The sequence below is a fragment of the Macrobrachium nipponense genome, chromosome 28 (genome assembly GCF_015104395.2).
Source record: "Macrobrachium nipponense isolate FS-2020 chromosome 28, ASM1510439v2, whole genome shotgun sequence".
Lineage (NCBI taxonomy): Eukaryota > Metazoa > Arthropoda > Malacostraca > Decapoda > Palaemonidae > Macrobrachium > Macrobrachium nipponense.
The window spans coordinates 66546560-66566559 of record NC_087217.1 but is presented as its reverse complement, the minus strand read 5'-3'; the positions used below and the strand labels follow the sequence as shown (position 1 = coordinate 66566559).

Sequence of the window (20000 nt, the reverse complement as noted above, 5' to 3'; positions counted from 1 at the left end):
CTCTCTCTCTCTCTCTCATACATAAACAACATAAATGCATGAGTGCACATTCATGAATAGGATATAATATTCAAAACATTGCAGAAAGCAACGAAAGCAACTGTACAGCCAACAAGAGAGCAAACGGAACGACAACGAAATTAAACTTCCAAACAATGAATAAAAAAAAAAAAAAAAATTCTGGTGAGCCACTCCTCAAATTAAACAGGATTTAGGTTAGCCTTTCCTACTCATGAGTGAAAATAGGTTTTGCCTTTCTTACTCGTCAGAGAGAAAGTAGCCAGATTTAAGATCTAAACATCTAGAGAACCACAGAATAACAAATTATATATATATATATACACACACACACAAAGAGAGAGAGAGAGAGAGAGAGAGAGAGAGAGAGAGAGAGAGAGAGAGAGGACAATTGTAATAATTTTTTTTTTTCAAAACTTGCGAAAATACTGTATTTCCACACCAGAACTAAATACTAAGAATTGAATATGAAATTTATGCTTGAAGCCAACCACTGGTATCCCACAGGGATTATTCAGTGCTAACTAAATACTATACTGTTTTTTTTTCCATCTGTCCATCCGCATGTGGTGTTTGCGCATGGTAACACTGCGTCCCGGTCTTTAAATAATATCCTATTTCGAATATTAACGGTGTAATTCGCATACAGTAAGATATCCTTTTATTTACTTAAAACTTACACATAGGGTAACTATTTAAAGCCCGGGACGCAGTGTTACCATGCGAAAACACCACAGGCGGATGGACAGATGAAAAAAAAAACAGAGTATAGTCGTTTACCAAAAAAAAATCACGCCCTATAAAACTGCACTTGACAAAATGCTACAGTGAATCTGCTAATTAAAATGAAAATCGAACAAAACTGTGGTAATGGCAGGTTTCATTGTAAACTTAGAACTTCATGAGGGCAGCTATTAATTTGATATTGCATTAACTATAGGAAAATTCGTTTTTACTGTTGATATATAAGTGTAATATTTTATAAAGATACAGATTGCTAAAGAAAATTCATTTGCGTCAAACCACACCTAGGAACAGAAAATGCATTTGTCAAAATATATTAACAGAATATATTGTAAAAAATTATGTCCTTTATGCACGCAAAGTAGAGCATATCCATAAATGCCAACCATTCCATAGACATTCCGCAAATTTAAGCAAACAAATGAGGATGTATTATCCAATATAATACACGGATCTCCTCGAGTCCCAATATACAACAACCAGCAACCTATAATACAAAGGGAGAAGTTTTTCAAGCCTTACTATAATACTGCAACGTTAACCTAAATTCCTATGGAATAGGGGTAACGCCGCGGACAATCAACGGTCAATGACGACAGTGCTACCAATTCCACAAGGATTCGAGTGACACTATAGTATTACCAGGTAAACAACAGACCTTCTACACATTCTACCGCGACGAACGTTGTTCTGGAAGCAGCAAGAAAGGATTTGCAGCTGGGAAATGTGCCTGGCTTGCTTTCTCTGTTCAGCAAATCTAATGCATTCATTTTCAATATATTTAAAATTACAAAACGGTATGCCCGTGCTACATTAATACTGGTACAACTGACCCTTCTGTAATTATAGCCATTCACAACACTCTATACACTTACATTATCATCAAATTTAAAACTAAATTCGATGCGAAAAGCGAAAGACTGACTATATAGTAGATACAACCTACCCTAACACATTGGTGGAATCTAACATACGAGGGAGCGAGCGCGCAAACTCCACAAACGGACAGAGGGACCTTGGTGACAACTTACTGATATCGAGGCAAAACAGCCACATCACAGACACATCAAAAACGCAGAACAACAAATGGGACGGAAGTATTATTATAAGCCCGGCGTCCAATGACACTCGGCCAGGTCGTCGTGTTGTTGTTGTGAGAGCTGATTCACCACCAGTCACGCACGCAACCATGCTACGCTCAGTGTGCGTCCCGTGTCAAAGCGATATGAGCTGCGTGGGAGGAACAATAATAATAATAAGTATAAAAAGTATACTGTCCGGATGAACTGAATGCACAAACGAGGTATCTGAAGCGGTTTGGCGTTTGAAGGTATCGGAACACGGCTCAAACGAAGAGAGAGAGAGAGAGAGAGAGAGAGGACTAAAATAACAACCGGTAAACTTTACATTATTTCTCATACGAGTCGACAAGAGAATGAAATACCATACGCAGAGAAAAATCATCCACCAGAGGCAAAGTCCATCTGTGTCAATAAAACACGTGGGGTTCACGAGCGCTCACACGTACAAAAAGGTAAGGGCAGCGAGACCAAAGGTTAAAAAAAAAGTTACTCGTTTCAATGCATTCGATTCATTTTCATTCCTCGTAATTGCCTTGACTTTTAACATGAAGGAAACGTTGATCGGGTTGGACGTGGATTATCGCACAAGAACAATAGAGGAGAGAGAGAGAGAGAGAGAGAGAGAGAGAGAGAGAGAGAGAGAGAGAGATTTGTTATCTCAACAAGTGACTCTCATCAAAGACTTGGGACGTCTCTAACTAAAAGATAAACAATACATAACAAAAAGACTATTTCTATTTACCACAATGATGTCTGAGAAACACGATGCGACGCCTCGATGAGAACGAAACACGTGGCATAAGGGACCTGGAACACGTAGCCCCCAAACAACACGTGGCCAAAAGAAAACTTCTGACAAATGTTGCCTCACTTCACGAGGAACAACACGTGGCATATGGTGTTGCTTGGTAAAGTTGTCCAAGATGATGTTCAAAGACATGTCTCATCTTTCACGTTCACTTTCATTTAACATTATTCATTAATTAAGAAAGCCATTCATCCCGACATGGCATCGGGAAAATTGTACCTTAGTTATATTCAAACCCAATTGTTGTCTGTTTGTATGGTGTTTTGACGTTGCATGGAACCAATGGTTATTCAGCAACGGGACCAACGGCTTGACGTGGCTTCCGAATCACGTCGAGGGTGAATCTCAATTGTTGTGATCAATCAGTAAAATGTAATAACAATAATATGGGAAGTCTGCTGCATTATTGTTTGAGTGAGTGGACAAAATACCATACAGTCTGCTTCCCAGAGAAATTTGTCTGCTTCGATACCGAAAACCCAAATTTAAATTAAAGAACAAAATATCCGTGAATGCTTTTGGTAGAAGACTTAACATTATTATTTCTATCATCCATCTTTTACTGCTACTATTACTAATACCGATAATAATAATGAAACGTACAAAGAATATATTTAGTTCACAAAAACCGTATTTAATTTAATTCTCGTTGTTGAAGAAGGCAATAACGGGAACCTAATTCTACAGAGGGGCTTAATAAGAAGGTCTGGCCTAATCATATGATTTCCAACACCCTCTATACAGAGCGTAGTAATAAATAAATAAATGAATGAAAGAATTCAAGTTGTACGGCAATAAAAAAAAAAAAAATAAACGTGAGACGGTGAACGCCACTTCCAGCACGTCACCTTTTAAGCAGACATCATTACACACCTTAACCTTCATGTTTTCTACTGCTTCCTGGACACCAAAGACACTGAAGTTTACAATAAATAAATAAATAAATAAAAACACAACTGTCATTAAATTCTGTTTTTTTTTTTTTTTTTTTTTTTTTTTTTTTTTTTTTTTTTTTTTTTTTTTTTTTTTTTTTTATACTGACTGATTGATCGGCATAGATTTTAAGACATACAAGCCCAAGCACTGGGGCAACTAAGGCCATTCAGCGCTCAAACGAAAACTGACATTTAAAAGGTTTAGAATTTTTTTTTGAAGTTTTAACAGGAGGAAAAAATCGCAGTTACACCATGAATCAATTGTTAGGAGAGAGTGGACAGTAAGATGGAAGAAAGAGAACATGAACGGAGGTACAATAAAAGGAATGAAAGCAGTCGCAGCTAGGGGCCGAAGGGACGCTGCAAAAGAAGCTGAAGTAAGGCCTACATTACACCCCATGAGGTGCACCGACGGCGCTAGCCCACTACGGAGGGCATTTCTAGGAGCTGAACACGCAAACACTCAATCTAACAGCTTGAAACGCACCCACAGTCCCAATAATTCCAACCTTGTTGACGTCTCTCGTTTCTTTAATCATAATTATCAGTTGCTACTTGAATCAAGGGAACAGACAAGACATGAAAAAGCCACACAAATTGGATAAAAATATACTATATAATAAGAGAAATTCAAGCAGAGTTTCGGAGCGTCGAGCTAACTTTCTTAATGTGGAGACAATAAAACCCAACTATAAAGACACTAGTGAAGAGAGAGCATGTCACTCCGAGAATCTATGTGATTTCAATAAGAAATTTAGGCCACAGGCTAAGCGCAGGGACCAATGAGGCCATTCAGCACTGAAACGGAAATTGACATTAAAAGGTTTGAAAGGCGTAACAGGAGGGAAACCTCGCAATCGCATTCGTACTTAAAAGTTCAGTATATTTTAGTTTAATTAACCAGACTACTGAGCTGATTACCGGCTCTCCTAGGATTAGATATTTTTACGTGGCTAGGAACCAATTGGTTACCTAGCAACGGGACCTACAGCTTATTGTGGGATCCGAACCAATTAAGTCGAGAAATGAATTTCTAATCACCAGAAACAAATTTCTCTGATTCCATGTTGGCAGGGCGAGGAATCGAACTCGGGACTACCAAACTGGTAGGCGAGCACGTACTATGAATCAATTGTTAGGAGTCGGTGGGAAAGTAAGACGGAAGAGAATATGGAAGGAGGTATAGTAAATAGGGACGAAAAGGGTTGCGGTCTAGGGGACTAAGCACGCTGCAAAGAACCTTAAGTAATGTCTAAAATGCACCATCGGCTTGTGCAGTGATGGCTCTATAGTAGATTCACATCAACCGTGCATTTGATGTCTAGCCCAGCCCCTTACGACGCTCCTGATTGGCTGTTAATAAGCCAATCACTGGGCTGGAAGCTCTCAGTCTCTCTCGAGAATTCAAATGCAGGATGTATGTTCCACTTCTCCTGAAAGACGTATCCCCTCAGGAGGAAGTTAGAAAACATAGATCCTACCCTTGTGAACTCTCAAGAGATTCACATAGGCAGGATGTATGTTCCCCTCTCCTGAAAGACGTATCCCTCAGGAGAAGTGGAAAGATAGATCCTACCCATTTGAACTCTCGAGACGAGAGACTGAATTTTCCAGCCCTATGTTGACTGGCTTTATCAATAGCCAATCAGGAGCGTCGTAAGGGACTGCTGGCCTATACATCAAATGCACAGCTGAGGTGAATCTACTATAGGCACTACGGGGCGAAACTGTTTGCTGGATTTAAATATATTTGCTCTTCGATCAGCGGTTTTTATCAAGTTTCAAAGTTCCATACTGATCTGTTATCATCACGAACAGACAAGACAGCAGACGCACAAACACACACGGTATAAATAAACTACATCGAACCAGATATAACCTCATAAAACAGATCAAATGTAAAATGAGATAAAAAAAAAAAAAAAATCCCTCCAGCCTTTCTGAACTGAAAGACTGAAGGTCAAAATCTCTCTCCAAGACAAAACATGTCTGCCGTTGGAACAATTGCAAACAAAATACGGAAGGGGAGTACTACATATAACAAGAGGCTCACTTCCGCCTCTGGCAAACGGCGTTTTGTATTGTTGAGAAGACTGGCGCGTCTATAAAATAACGCTAAACAAAGTGTGTGAACTGAATGTTAAAAGAAAAATTCTTGATCAATTTATTCTTTTATTACTTCCGTACAGAGAGAGAGAGAGAGAGATGAGAGAAGGCGAGAATCGAGAGAGAGAGAGAGAGAGAGAGAGAGAGAAAATTCACACATCCTTGAAGCCAGCCCGATCAATCTTTAATACAAAAAAGGTCCCACAACAGGCAGAACAATATCGGGCATGACAAGACGTCATGAGGAGGCCCGTTATAAGACACCAAAAAAAGACAGCAAACCTCTGGGGCTACGCGCACGCGCACTTCTGTGGCGGGGCTGACTCAGTACAACGAAACGTTTAAAGATCACGATAACCTATTCCAGGGTTGGCCAGACTTTTCGACTCCGAGAGATTATAAAGAATGAAACACTTTTTGCGATCTACCGTACTACATAATCACATATTATGACGTGGGGGAAAATATTTTCAAAATAGCACCATAGTACGATAAATCATGAGTACAACTGCCTCACTTTATATACATACATAAATACATATACATACATACATACAAACAGAAGTGGCCGCGATGGACTGTTTCGCCACCTCTGACCTATTCAAACACAACAAAAAAGCTTCAACAAACAAATGTTATACAACTAATTGCGTCCGCTGTTTTCATAACTGGAGAAGAAACCACACTGAAAGACAAGCAAGTTTACGTAGTTCCATGAAGGACGATCGAGGGCATAGCATGCCCACAACCAACATTACATACAAAGCTGAACAGCATTCTGGGCACGGGGATGCCCGTGACGTCATTTCCCACGTGCAACACAACACATCCTGTGTGCCGGGATTCCTCCTCTGAAGACAGCGAGGATTTCGACATCCAACTCCACCAACCTTTATCATATCTCTAACACAACCTTGAAAGCCGTATTGTTACGAATGCCGAGAGACCATTCACCAGCCTTTAGAACTCAAAAATGGCTCTGTCTTGACATTCGTCGCTGCTAAATAGTTCTGTATCGGCGAAGAAACCCAGTAAACGTTCTTAATGGTTCTGTATCACCGACTGACTTTCACCCTTCGTTATTCTTCCTATCTCAGATGCACGCCAGAGATAAACACTAAACATAAACCGACTAAATCACTTGAACGTTCATACTTTCCTTATACATGAGAATTCATAGGGAAAAGCCTTACTTTTTAATCTATGTCAACATATCCTACCAAGAGTCCGTCTCTTATCTGCATAACAAATGGTCACTTCAACAATCACGTCGTTTTACGTCTACAACACACTAACTGGCAACATTCAAATCCACAAGTTTAATGCAAAGATATTCAGGCAAAAAATAAATAAGTAACTAAAAAATAAATAAAATCCGTATATCTTTTATCCGCCACAACCACAAAATAAGCAGCATAAAACACACATTTAACAGTGAAATCCTTCCGGTGAATCTCACATCCGTAAAAATAAAATGATGAAATCATGTAAACTGTCATTTTGTTGAACGCCAACCACAAGAACCTCATATATACGTACGTCAGCTCCATGACCGCAAAACATGGACCACAAAATATCGTAACAATTCTAATAGCAGCTCAGGAAGCATCGATAAAAACCTATCTTCCAGGCCACTCTCACCTCAGAAAATCTGCCGACACGAGAACCATTAGCTCTTTTTATTCGATCCGTAGCTTCCTCGTTTAGACCCTTTCCACAATCCAGGCTCGTATAGATCCCGCAACGTCCTGGGAGTCTGCCAGAGGGCGGCAGGATCCCAAACCTGCCTGGGGTAACGTCCCGGCAAGAAAATAAAAATATATAAAAAATAAGAAATAAGAACAAAAATTCGGCTGGTGGAATGGCGGACACCACCATGTGTGGGAGGAAAAAATAAGAAAAATTTAAACTGGGGGCCGAGAGGCTACCTGACACCCGGGATAAGCAAGATTCGAAATATATATATATATATATATATATATATATATATATATATATATATATATATATATATGTTCTGTTACAACAAAAATTCCATCTAATAAACGGAGCCCATAAAAACGCCAACATATAGAAAGGAAGTAACTATATTTCAGAGACTGCTGTCTCTCTCTCTCTCTCTTCAGGTAGGTAATGAGTGAGAAGTCACAGAAAAAAGCGGTAATTTATACCAAGAGATCCATCCATCCACAGGTAGCCGTTTTACATGGTCACCCCAGCTGATAATTTCTCTTTAATCTTCTTAAGCGTTGGTTGAAGGAAGATTTTATCAAAGATATCTGAATCCCAGACGCCCTTGAGAGATTGTTTCATTACCAGTCTTTATGTTTTTATAATATACATATATATACTATGTATAATATATATCTATATATATATATATATATATATATAATATATATATATATATTTAATATATATATATGTGTATATATATATATAATATATATATATATATATATATATATATATATATATTATATATATATATATATGTATATGTGTATATATATATATATATATATATATATATATATATATATATATATATATATATATATAATATATATATAATATAATCTTATCCTGGAGAATCAACTGCAACTGCCAAGATTCACAATTCAAAAGGAGGAATGAGGCACCAGATATGAAGAGGTGCACCACTTCTGAGGGGAAATTGACATCAATGATAAATAAAATAAGAAAGTGGATGGCTTAACTAAGGTTAAAAATAAAAAGCAATAATTCGACTGAAGGTTGCATTACAATATATATATATATATATATATATATATATATATATATATATATATATATATATATATATATATATACACCAGGGTTACAAAACCAACTGGAGAAGTTCTTTACAAGAAACGCCATTGCTACACAATTCGAAAGGGCTGCAGGGCGCGGATACCAGTAATTAAAAGAGTCAAATACGAGTGGCTCACTCCACTCCACGGATAAAGTAAAAAAAAACTTTCACGAGGTCATTTATGACATCAGAAACTGTTTGTTTTACGCTGAATGGCGTCACAATCCCTATAATAACCACTGATGGGAATATATCTTTCTATACATAATGTTAATTAAAACAAAAGTCAATCGTCCATGCAAGATCATTAACGCTCTCTCTCTCTCTCTCTCTCTCTCTCTCTCTCTCTCTCTCCTCTCTCCTCGTCTCTCTCCTCTCTCTCTCATCTCTCTCTCTCTCTCTCGTTATATTATATTTTTATATATATATATATATATATATATATATATATATATATATATTGCAGGAAGCCCGCTAAAATTTGAAAAAATTGAAAAGTTTTCATTATACCTTTCGAAAGAGTACATTCTCTCCCTCTTTCAGAAAGAGAAATAAAAGTTAAAAAACAAAAAACTGAAAACAATGGCCAAGGTCAAAGAAATAACATACAAGCATAGAGCTGTGGTTTGCCAATCTTGCCAAACTTTCATTATTTTCCAAATTTTAGTGGGCTTCCTACAACATAATATTCTAGTACACGGCGATACATTGTAGAGTATATATATATACTATATATATATATATATATATATATATATATATATATATAATTGATATAAACTACATATCAGCCAGAAAAATAAGAACATTTAAAACAAAAACGCTATAAAAAGCCGAGGAAGGATTCAAGCCGACTCGAATTCTTGTCCTCTCTCTCTCTTTCTCTCTCTCTCTCTCTCTCTCTCCTACCCTTCCAGATTAAGTCTTGAAAAAGATAGAAAAAAAAAGAAAAAAAAAACCTTTTACGTCCCGTTCCTCCTTTCAGGTGGAACCCCAGCCCAAAAAATATATGCGAAGGCATTTGCATAGGAACAGTACACTATATATTCGCAAATGCCTCTACTCAAGGAAGAGAGTGAGACGTCGAATTGTCCACATATTTCAGCGAACGCTGTGGAAACTAAGGCGTTTTCCCCCCTCCCCCTATTTTTTAGATTTTTTTTCTTTTTTTGTAGTTTTCCTACCTTTTCATTTTAATTCTCTGCAAAGAGCTAAAACTAATCCCATTAAAAATGAGTTATGTAATAAACATTACTGCAATAGGTATTTAAAAATGTATAAAACTAAATGAAAGGATTATCTTAACATGGTCGAATTAATATTCCAAATGAAGACTGCAAAAATCGTTCGGATTCATCTCATTCGAAGATGTGCATCTAAAATAAAAACTGCATACTTGTAGACTTACCAACGGAACGTCCGACACGCTAGCGTGCGTAACACAAAAATGCGCATTGGTGCACAAAGGCATCGAGGATTGCTTGCGCATTTCCTGCATTCAATCACTGGCAGAAACACAAAGGGGAAGAACCAGTGCGTCAGCATCATTACCGTTCAGGACTTCTCTCCTCCAAAGGCTGGACTCAAAAGACCGTAGGGCCATTCACGAAAAAGGAAGGCGTTAGTTGTTCTACAACCACCAGAGAGAGAGAGAGAGAGAGAGAGAGAGAGAGAGAGAGAGAGAGAGAGAGAGGGGGATAGGGGGGGAGGGGGACGGATCAATGACCTTTTACATAGCATCTGGCAAACCTTCAATTGCAAACTCTCCATCTGAAATGGAGATGCAACTTGCAACCCAAACTATACCTATGACAAAGATGTCCCATCGTGACGTCATCTCCCCTTCCACAACAAAGAACAAATTGCATTGCCAACATCAATTGCCACCATCGCCAATTGTCTTGAGAGAGAGAGAGAGAGAGAGAGAGAGAGAGAGAGAGAGAGAGAGAGAGAGAGAGAGAGAGAATTTCATCACACTTTCATTCCGCAACTGTCAGGAACCGTCCGGTGCGTATCAGATAAAAAGTGGTTTACTGTACTGAAGTAAAAGCGTAATCAATCAAGCATACCTATAGACAACGGCGCCCCCCCCTTCTCTCTCTCTCTCTCTCTCTCTCTCTCTCTCTCTCTCTCTCTCTCTCAATATCTATAACAGAAAATACTCAAAGGAAACTTACTTAACTTTCTCAACCCGAGATACGATTACACATAAAGACACAGTAACACTCTTAGGATACATTTTCAGGAGAGAGAGAGAGAGAGAGAGAGAGAGAGAGAGAGAGAGAGAGAGAGAGAGAGAGAGAGAGGACGAAAATATAAATCCGGGTCCATTTTTCCCCACTTCTTTCGCCATGTTAACTTTTGCGAAGCGACGCCCTGGGTTTTTAGGGCTTTGTCCATTCGAACCCTGAGGAAGCTCAAGGGAACCCAGTACACACCCTGGGTTCGGTCATTCCACTACATTTGCAAGATTGGGTTCAAGTTATAAAAAATGCATATTTTTTTTACTTGTGCAAGGAGCTAACAGTGTCTTGTAGCAATGAAACAGTACATTCAAATAATAATAATAATAATAATAATAATAATAATAATAATAATAATAATAATAATAATACTATGACGCTTTCAATTTACGTGCTTTGTATAAATGAAATCAGATAACAAAATTTATTCACTAATTCATTTTTCTTTTTTTTTAATAATAAAATTTTTAATATATAATATATAAGTTATAATATAATTATATATATATATATATATATATATATATATTAGATAGATAGATATTTAGAGAAAAGAGTTCCTTCTGAAAGTGCCGCTAAACAAGAAAGAAAAGATAGTTATCATTACGCATTTCAACAAATTTATTACCGAGTCAATAAATAACCTCATGGAGAAGTGACCACCTCACGTCTTGGATACCGAATCCTAGACCTACAAAGTATACATATCTGCAGACATCCCATTCCCTACACCTCAAACTTCTGCTGCACGACTGCCTTTATAATTTGCACGCACACCTGAGCCTTTTTCTGGATACCGAGCCTTTTTTTTTTTCTTTTTTTTTTTTTTTTTTTTTTTTTTTCTTTCCCACCAACTACGCCCCTCGTCGACCTCTTGTGTTGCTATTCCGAAAACAGATAATTTGGAAGCTCCTTATTTGGAAAGTCTTCATCTGAAATAAGTAAAACAACTGGAACACTTTGGTCTTTTCTTTTCAATAAGTCACTTAGTCTTATAGCACTCAGCCTTGTGAAATTATCTTGTCACAAAAATGTCATCATTCAAAAAGAACTTTTTATCATAAATAAAAAAAAATAACTGATGTTTTTTTCTTTCACAGAAATCATAAGCTTTTTAATAATACCTTCAGCATCATCCTTTTACTGAAAAGGCCGCCACTGGTAGCAGCACTTAATCCCTGGGCATGCGCAAACAAGACGCAGAGTTGAACCCAGGAGGAGATCCCTATCTAATATACATTGCAACCATTCTGTTCATAGTTCACTTGTCTCGATCATCCCACCCACTCTTTCGCAATATTCTTCTCCTTCCTGTCTTTATCTGTAAAATATACATCATCCCGCCCACTATCTTGTACGTTCCCTTCAAACACCCTCAACTTCCTCTGTCAAATATCCTGTTGCGCAAGTCATTTATTCTCCACCTATCTGATTATTTATATTTCCCCCATCCACTTCTTTTATCCTTCCCACCCGTCCGCTTCTTCTATTGTTCAGTCTCCCTTGGGGCTCCGCCTCGCTCAATCTCTTTCCCCTGGGAGAGTTTGGGAAGCTAATTTGCCACACCGGTCAGACTACGATTATATTATAAAGTCAAAACGCCCAGGCACCGTTATCTTTAAATGTCGTTTATTCATACACAGGCATCAATTTTTTTAAAATAACTTATGCCTTATGCCTCTGTTCCTGAAGGGTAATATATATTATATATATTATTATATATATAGATAATATATATATATATATATATATAATATATGGTAATATATATAGGGAGCTTTGTGGAATTCCAAAAAGGTCATAAATGAACCTAGAAAAAGATAAGAGTTCATTTACTCAAGTCAAAATTTCACCTAACTTTTTCCAATGTAAGTCAAGTCACACTATATATCGCTTCACTGGCGTTGATAAAAATGGAATATCTTACGATGGAGAGAGAGAGAGAGAGAGAGAGAGAGAGAGAGAGAGAGAGAGAGAGAGAGAGAGAGAGAGAGTGCAATTCCTTGAAAAGGACCGTACGACACACGCCCATATATAACGTAAAGCACCGCTAATTTGAGAAGTGAAATGACTTAGAAAAATCCAGGAGTTGGGAGCTCAGTCAAGTGTAAGAAGGAAAAGCTTTTATGAATTTTGCCCTGAAATAATTTTAGTTTTTAAGCCTAAAAATAGCACCAGAGCTCTTCTTGCACAAATACTGAACACTTGCAGGTTAGAATGACATATGAGAGAGAGAGAGAGAGAGAGAGAGAGAGAGAGAGAGAGGAGAGAGAGAGAGAGAGAGAGAGAGAGAGAGAGAGAGAGAGAGAATTTAACGAAAAAATGATATCGGATACCACCCACTGATGTACGGTTACTTACTCGAAATTCTGCTTCCCAGGCATCAACATTTTGTCACAACGTACCTGAAAAAAAAATAAGTACAAGTAAATTAGTCTTGCTCTAAGCATTAAAATAAAAGCATAGAAAATATACAGACTACGTTGTTAGAAAAAGATCAAATTTACACCAACTAGGCTATTACCCCTCCGTAACGACCACCAAAAATGATAATGAAGGTGATAACGATTTTTACTGTGAACAATGTCACTATGTAGAATATATCACAGCAAAACCACTATTATAAATACAAATACTTTATCGACAAAATACATTAAGACAAAAAAAGCTCTCAACATACGTGTACAACCACCCGTAGAACACTTAACAGACTACTATACCCGTATTGTAGTGACGTCACTAGATGCAATACCCAACAGGATCAGGATCAATGTAACGCCAGGAATGTTTCATGTCGAGATAAGTCAAACGAATGTAACATCTATGAAAAACAATCAAGGAAAAAGATAATATACTAGGTTTATATATATATATATATATATATATATGTATATATTATATATATATTAAATGTCCGCCTCTAAGTAAATGGGGATACAATCCACAATGAAGCAAAATCCTTCTGTAGTTTAAAATATATATTTTAAACTACAGAAGGATTTTACTTCATTGTGGATTGTATCCCCACACACCACAAGATATATATATATATATATATCTATATATATATATATATATATATATATATAATAATAAATAAAGGGACATGGGTTCTAAACCCGTTAGATTACCATTATCATCATAATGCGAAAGCAATGAAATCACGAACCGCCTTACGTCACCCACAGAGGTGACATCGCCTCCAATAACGCTGTCACCACATTAAAGTCAGAAGTCATTAAAGCGAAAGATGGCGCACACAGGATTAAGAAACTATTTATCATTACCAGCCGTGACAACATCGCTAGGAACCAATAAAGTCTGGGAGATAAACAGAGATCAAATGTGTGACTGTACCCTGAGTCATTGTCATAAGGTCTCTCTCCTCTCTCTCTCTCTCTCTCTCTCTCTCTCTGGCGGCCCATACCCATACTCGCACCGTACATGACCAACTCATTTGGCAACAATAAGAGCGAAGCTATCTTGCTGTCATCGATGAGTAACCTTCGTGACGATCAAAGGGATTATTTATTATATTTTTCTTTTACTCTGATGGTTTATTTTGTTTTCTTAAAATAGAATCTGTTATTTTTTTTCATTTCGATTGTGTAAGTTGATAAATTTTCTTTATATTATAACGGGTTATTTATTAATTTTTCATTTAAGGTAATCAGTTTATTTTTATCAACAATTCTTTCATTTTCTCTGAGTACTTTAATTTTGCGTCGAAAGGTTATCCGTTTATTTTTATTATCAATTCTTTCATTTTCGAAATGCATTGCAATTTTTTTTAAAATGTAGCACTACAATACAACTGGGCCCTTTACAAACTGGTTTTAAGAAAATACTCGGTACTAACCGCTGGCGCCCATGAGTACCATCATTTAAAGTGGCATTCTTAACGTAAATAATAGACATTAGTTTGCTTTGTACATGAAACAACAGCAGCAACGTAAAACCTAGGTCAATTATTAGATGGTTGTACATCCTTTTGCACCGATAAGACTTCTGTTTACTCTCTGGCCCCATTCTCTCCAGTGTTATAGGTAGGTTTAAAAGAGAAACCTCTATTGACCAGTTCTTGTTTAATGTCCTTAACCTACTCTTTTGTTAATCCAATAAAGGAGTAACTATGTTATTCCAGACATCTGTTCCTCATCTGAAGATTAACCTAAAACGCGATGAACTTTGCATGCACTAAACTAATTTTCACTTCTTTTAATTTTAGAATTTTTTTTTTATTTTGTTTCGTGTAGTTTGCTTGAGAATGGCTCAGAGACAAATGTAGAAGATCTGGCACTCTGCTGTTTTACTTTCCTCGTAGTTATATACCATATATATATATATATATATATATATATATATATATATATATATATATATATATATATATATATATATGTATGTATGTAACTATAACTGAATCAAGAAAATTCGGAATGTTTTCATATAAATAATGAATATGTAAAGTAAAGGACGAGAGTCAAAAGAAAAGCCTTGCAGCAGTATATATATATATATATATATATATATATATATATATATATATATATAATATATATATATATACATATATATATATATATATATATATATCTATATATATATATATAGTATATGAGAAAGGCTACATTGAAAGCTGGTCATGAACTGCAACTAACCAAGAGGGGACGTAGATCGATGCAACACTTAAAGTAAACACGAAAAACCGACAATCAATTATGCAAAGTCTTTCGTGGGACAGCACACACGATACCACTACTAAAACATTATTCGTTCCATACGTTAACTAATGGTTATGATACTGTAACTGAAACTACGTTAACAGGATGACAAATTCAGATAACGCTAACACCCGTTGTTGAGCAAATATATGAATAAATTCCTATATTTACATATTTGCACAAAAAAGTCCATTCCCTTCAAACATAGCTAGAGGACATTACTGTCATAACGGCAATATCAGAGATCTCATTAATGCAAAAATATGTGTGAGAGAGAGAGAGAGAGAGAGAGAGAGAGGGTGTTTCAGCGATTTTTTTTTATAAAAGTATAATTTTCACTTCGAGAAGGAATCTAATATAATATTATCAAAATTCTTTTATACTGAACAAGATGAATGCATCATTTAATTACATCTCTTATTGAAGGATTCGAGAAACTTATAGAAAAATTCTACAGAGAAAGTAAAAAAAGTCATGAAAGTCTTAAAAAATGAAAAAAACAAATAAAAAATAAAAATTAAGGCAAAGAGAACTAACTTTCAACTCAAACAGCTTCAGTTACAGTATCATAACCATTAGTTCGGATCATAGCAATAATGTCCATAGAAACCTCATAATCACATGAGTTAATAAAATAAAATGGAAAAGTAAATCCACAGTAATATGTCTGATCTGTTATTTAAAATACAAAGCAGAGAGCTAACCTTACCATTTAATCCCAACTTACATAATATTAGAAAAACAGTAAATGAAAAAGGTGAAGAAAAGGTCAACCTGGTATTCAACTATAAGAATACACTCAAAGGCTGTCTCATGCAAAATAATAACTCCAACCAAAGCTTTAACAAAGAAATTGGTGTTTATGAAATACCTTGTCTGGATTGCGATAAGAAATATTACGGAGAAAGTGGGAGGGGACTACCAATCAGAATCAATGAACACAAAAGAGCTTATAATTTGCATGCTGAGAATAATGCACTAGTCTCACATAGTTTAAATGACGATCACCGCATTAATTGGAACGAGTCAAAAGTAATTTTCAATAGTAAGGATACAGGTATTAGAAGGTTAGTTGAAGGAGCAATTATTAACAGGGGTCTCTCTATGGAAGGCAATAAAGCCTTTACGCAAGATGATTTTATTTTGAATGAAATAATTTGCTGTCAGTTTATCAGAGATTATAACAGATATAGGTTGCATGGTAATAACACCAATAATCTAGCCACCTCTGATACTGCCGCTGCCTCATCTTCTTTCGTTCAGGTAACAGAGACCCATCCCGTGTCCCTAGTTGCAGGCGCCCAAGCTGCTATGGATAACATATCAAACGATTCAAGAGACGAACCGCCACTTCGAAGATCTAGGCGATTAGCTGGTTTGCCGTTGGAGAACGAGGGGATAACGTGAAGAGCCAACTACATCATCAAACAGGCTATTTGTAAACCTAGTCGAAAACAGAGTTCTTGTATGGTCACTGTTAGTAATTGTATTCAGATTGACAAGGAGGACCGTGCAGGTCTTCGAAAGCTCTCTGCTTTGTATTTTAAATAACAGATCAGACATATTACTGTGGATTTACTTTTCCATTTTATAATAATGTCCATGATTAAAACCTATAATTACTGCACTAATCACGAAGAACGAAAACCAGTGAGAGAGAGAGAGAGAGAGAGAGAGAGAGAGAGAGAGAGATGCAATTTTTATAAATTAAAATATTAATTTCGGGAAAATATATAAAAATTGCTCTTATTGAGAGATTTGATAAAAATTATGGAAAACGCTGTATGCAAGAAGTCAAACAACAGTCATAAAGAGAACAGAACAGAACTTCCAACTAAAACAGTCAAGTTACAATATCATAACCATTAGTCTGGCTCTCAGCCATTATACCCATGATAAAAACCTGCTGTAATGGACTGCACTGAACGCTACGACCTGAAACCGGAGGCCCTTTCAAATCCCTTCGTTCAACGGCACTTCTATCGCTTTCTTTGAAGGTGGCACGTGACCTTAACGGCCAAGAAGGCAATGCCCAGGTAATGGCAACAATGCAGCAGCGCCTCGAGTTTATAACCAATGGCGCTCCGTGCACAAACGTTAAGTACCAATTAAAACGTCAGTATAAACAGCCTACGTAAATATGGTCGCACTTCCAGTGAGAGCAATAATGAAGTGAAAGGGTACGTGATACTTTCGGACACAAAAATGCGGATATCGTCCCAATATAAATAGGATTCGTGCTGATGCTTCGCTATGCTGTCGGAAATCGAATCGGTCACACGTCAAGGGAACGACACACTGAGTTTCGTCCTTCCTAAGGATAATAAGGGAAATGACGGGGGTTTGTGTTGTCATGAATACAAAATTCTAGTTAAATCATTCCCTCCCCCCCCCCCCATCTCTCCTCTCCGGTCCCCCCCTCTCCCCCCCCCCTTCCCCCCATCCTCCCCCTCCTCATCCGCCCCCCTCCTCTGCTCTCATCTCTCTCACCTATCTGGTTCTCTCCACTCGTCTCTCGCTCTCTCTCTCTCAAGTCACCCCTCTTCCTCTCTCCCCTCCTCTCTCCTCTATCCTCCCCCCCCCCCTCCCTCCCTTCCCTCCGGTCTCCAAACCCTCTCCTCCCCCTCCCCCCCCCCCGTCCAATACTCCCCCTCCCTTCCCCTCCCTCATCGCCTCCCCTCCCCTTTCCCTTCCCTCCTGCTCCTCCTTCCCCCTCCCGCCCCCGCCCCTCATCCCTCCACCCTCCGCCTCCCGCCCTCCGACCTTTTTCCCCCTCCCTCTATCGCTTAAAAAAATCCTCCTTACCCCCTCCTCCTTCCGCTCCCTCCTCCCCCTCTCGCCTCCTCCTCCGACCCCCTCTTCCTCCCCTCTGCCCCCCCCCTCCGCCCTTCTTCTCTCTCTCCCTCCTCTCCTCCCTTCCTCTCCTCTCTCTCTCCCTCTCTTCAAGGAAATTACGAGGTTTATTTTTGATTGGCGATGAATTATAATGTAATCATTATAAATGCAATTACTTATTATTTTGTAGGTTGTTCAAAAAAAAAAACCGCCCCCGCCTCTCTCCTCCTTTTTCACTCTCTCTCTCGGCCCTCTCACTCTCATCTCCCTATCTCTCTCGTAGACTCAACCAGATCTCGCCGCCCAACACACCCAAAAAAAAAAAAAAAAAAAAAAAAAAAATAAACAAAAAGTCTCCTCTCTCTCTCTCTCTCTCTCTCTCTCAGGAAATAACGAAATTTTCAAAGCGATTGATCCATAACTATTATTAGGTAGTTCAAACCATTCCCCCCTCCCATCTCTCTCTCTCTCTCTCTCTCTCTCTCTCTCTCTCTCTCTCTCTCTCTCTCTCTCTCTCTCGTAGATAAAGCTATCACTGATTTGGTATCTCTTTATCCTGCAGTGAATCACCCTCGCGGTACCTGTAATTCTCAAACTGATTCATTCAACATCACGTACCCGCGAGGGAACGAGCGCGCGCACAGACACACACACACACACACACAAGAGGGGGAGAGATCGAGTGAGTCATTCAGCCGAACTTCGATCTCCTTTTCGTAGAAATTCATGCTCCAGAGGTATGAGCAGGTACCGGCAACCCCTCAGTCGTCCCCTTCTCATTTTTTCCCCCATTTCCCTCAAGATGATCTCCTCCTTGAGAGTAATCCCTCTGGTCTCCCTTTCCCCTCTTTCCTGAATCTCGGCCGTTTTGAAGATATCTCTGCTGCAATGTTGGATAAACGAAATACGTCCTAATCGACAGATACTAAGTAACTACAAATGATTAATTACAATGAAGAGGGTTCCATATACAGGGAGAAGACCTTCTATGATGCACTATTTGTTTGAAATAATGGCAGTTTTTAACGAATTAATCTCATCCGCTAGATTTGCTTTGATCTAATAAACCCTAACTTCTGATGTTTATTTCACGAATAGTCCCTGCTGACGTCTAGTCGGATACTAATCGACAAATGCAGTCCATTCGTGCATGCTATTATCATCATATTACATTGTCGGAGAGTGATTATAATGTTTTAAAGCAAGTTGGACTGGCTTGGTTTTGATCTATCGAACACCACATTGCGAAATCTATTATATCAGGATCACTCAGAGCACACTAGCTAATCGAGATTCTGCAGATTCATTAGAGTAAACCCAACAAAGAGCCGACCGCATAAAGTGAGAATTTTCTGGGTCGCATAAATACCAACTGGCGCTTAGCATTTTCTCCTGCAAGTGGGAAACGAGAAGGCGCGGATTTTCATGTGTGCAAATCGGAGTGACATTCAGGTTTTCAGGGACCTAGTGGCGAGAAAGCTAAGTCGTTTTGGACCATTATAATTGTGACACTAAAATCGGCGAATAACTTGAAGCGTGTTGAGGACAGTTCATCGAGATGATAACATTTACAAAACGTTTAAAACCTTTAAACAGAGTTGTTCGATTCCCGGCTCAGCCAACGCGGAATCAAGAGGAATTTATTTCTGGTGATAGAAATTCAATTCTCGATATAATATGGTTTAGA

At 37.9% G+C, this 20000-nt stretch overlaps 1 protein-coding gene and 1 long non-coding RNA gene across 3 annotated transcripts in view; both read right to left on the bottom strand.

Moving 5' to 3' along the window:
• Positions 1–13576, bottom strand: part of LOC135201851 (uncharacterized) — a 39628-nt gene extending 26052 nt beyond the window's left edge. Inside the window, exons 1-2 of the long non-coding RNA XR_010311620.1 lie at positions 13475–13576; positions 13116–13159 (exon numbers count right to left, since the gene is read on the bottom strand). This is a non-coding gene — a long non-coding RNA (uncharacterized LOC135201851). The remainder of the gene's footprint in view (positions 1–13115; positions 13160–13474) is intronic.
• Positions 1–20000, bottom strand: part of LOC135201849 (ubiquitin carboxyl-terminal hydrolase 31-like) — a 269858-nt gene that overhangs the window by 121936 nt on the left and 127922 nt on the right. The window lies entirely within an intron of this gene.